This window comes from Monopterus albus, unplaced genomic scaffold (genome assembly GCF_001952655.1).
Source record: "Monopterus albus unplaced genomic scaffold, M_albus_1.0 scaffold426.1, whole genome shotgun sequence".
Taxonomy (NCBI): domain Eukaryota; kingdom Metazoa; phylum Chordata; class Actinopteri; order Synbranchiformes; family Synbranchidae; genus Monopterus; species Monopterus albus.
The window spans coordinates 90,732-93,447 of record NW_018128306.1 but is presented as its reverse complement, the minus strand read 5'-3'; positions in this window follow the sequence as shown (position 1 = coordinate 93,447).

Below are 2,716 nucleotides of genomic sequence, written 5' to 3'. Positions count from 1 at the left end.
AGCATCACCTGCCTGTTCACGTTTCAAATCGATTTTCCCCACTCAGCGACACACCCGCTGAGAAAACAACTCTGGTAATTGGAGACTCCATAGTCAGAAACATGAAGCTAGAGACACCGGCGGCCATAGTCAAATGTTTTCCTGGGGCCAGAGCGGGCGACATTGAATCCTATTTGAAGCTGCTGACTAAGGATAAGCATAAATACAGTAAGGTTGTTATTCACGTCGGCGCTAATGACTCCCGACTTCGCCAGTCGGAGGTCACTAAAATCAATGTTGAGTCGGTGTGTAACTTTGCTAAAACAATGTCAGACTCCGTAGTTTTCTCTGGACCCCTACCCAATGTTATAATGAACTGTACACCTGATTAACTACTTATGTGCTATATGTTTATGCTCTATGTAGTAATGTCTATGCCGCTTGCCCACATTTTTCCCTGTTTTTGTATTTAATTCAAACTAGTCTAATTGTGCTCTCACACCACCACAAGAAGTGTTTTTGTAGTTAATTTTCAAAAAAAAATCACTGATTATCCTACATATGAAAAGTTAACACTCTAAGCAATAAAATCTACATTTAATCAAATCAAAACACGAGGTTTTTGCCACTTCAGTCTTACAGTCTTTTGGTAGGCTATAACCAGGTGGCTGTCAGTCTCCGAGTGACTCCCAGGTTCCCTTATTTGGTCATTCCTCATTCCTGAATTCTTGCTTGTCCTGGAAGTCGATCTGGTCCATCAGCTTAAAAGATGTCCAAAATTACTTATTCTTGCTCTGAGGAGCAAGGATCAAGCAGACAGGAGGCTGCCTGTAGGAGCCACCAGCAAAGATGCATGAGAGTATACTTCAGGGAAGTCATGTATGGACCAACGCCTCTTTATCAGAAGTCAGTTGGTGATTGGACATTTCAGATGACAGATCAAAGGAAAGGACATCTCATGTCTTAAACTTGTTTCCTCGATTTCTTTCTCACATTCTTTCCTTGCATCTTCTCCTTTCATTTAATACAGGCTGAGACACCAGGACAAGTTGCAAGTGAGGTAAATGTGCACCCAGTTAAGAGACTGAGATTTATCCCTGCTGAGGAGGGAGGACTAGGGAGCGTGGAGGCTGCCAGGAAAAAACACGAGGCAGGATACTAGACCATCCTTCATGGAAGACTGTGTTATAGACTAACACACCTCTTTATCGTAAATCTACCAACCAGTGATTGGATTTCAGATGAAGGACTGGAGGAGACAACATCTCATGTTTCTTAAAATGTATTTCCTCAATTCCTCTCTGGCATTTTTTCCTAAAGTCTTTGTCTCACATTTTACATGAGCTGAAAGAAAACGATGCAAGTGAGGAAAATGTGAATTGTTAATTAAATGTGAATTCATTAATAAAATTAAGCATACTGGGATTTACCCACTGAATCAAAATGTCAGCCTGTATCTGTATTCACCATTCAGAAAGGGAAAGGAGACAACCTAGGCAGTGGAAATACAAGCTGTACACAAAGCAGCTCTTCTTCAACACAGCAGCTGTTTATACATGATTCAAATCAAGAATATGTGTGATAAGAAGTTGTAAATGGCACCAGCATTCTCTGCCCCTGGGTCTTTTGGATGTGGAAGAAGAAATAAGACCATGGAGGCAACAAATAAGGAGAAATTACACTAAATGGATGAAATCGTGGATACTACAGCCATAGGCTCAAGGGGCTTTCCCAAACAGTTCCCTTCTCTTGCATTACTTTGCTAAGCTGAATAGCCAATCAGAGTGGTCTCTCAAAATGATGAGGTCTGATGGCGACGCAACATGCCAACGGTGTGGGACACAACGAGAAGAGCTCTAACAGATCCTCATCGATGGCCTGACGAGTGGCTGATGGCCACTCTGCTTGGTGTGTCATAGCCCTTTGAGCACTGATCTATCATTTCTGAACCTAAGCAGCAAAAACCATAGAAGAGAGGAGCAAACCTCACTGTCACTGACAACAACATTTCTCTGTTCACAAGTAACTGTTTGGAATTTTGGATAGAAAATAATGGGGCTGTGTCATGTTCACTCTGACCTCACCCTAAATCTGTTTTTGTACCTGAGAGGAGTGAGGGGTTTAGTTAAACCACTATTCTGTAAGACCTAGCTCTTTTTCTGCACACAACACTTCGCCACTTACTCTCACCTATTACTGATGAGACAGACACGTACACTGAATCTTTGGTGTCTCATTTAGTGAGGTTTGGAAGCTCAGCCTGTTAGGGACCTTTTCTTCTGCTGAGGGTAGATAATAAAAGGTGTATTTTTATGCACGTTTTCCACATCAGCTTTAAACCTGCTTTTGTACTTTGTACAAAGATTTAATTAATGCAATTAAACTGTATCTTGTTGAAGAAAAAGGTTTCCATTCTCAAGCCTTTTTTACCAAGATCATTTCCTGTCAAGAGATTACCTCACATACACTAGCTGCCTGCTAGCTGTATAAGTGATTGCTCACCAGGCAGAAAGATCTTTACCAGGGTTTAGATTTGTGTTCTGCAGGTTGCTGTAAAAATCTCCCTCCCCCTCTTTTCTCTCAATGTTTCATAATAAAGCTGGATATATGCTTCTTTGTCAAGGTGTTTAAGCAGCCTCATCATACAGTAGATACCTCTAACATACAAACTGAATGTGCAAGGATCAAGTTTATTTAGGTTCAGGGCCCATATTTATCAAGCATCTCAGAGTAGGAA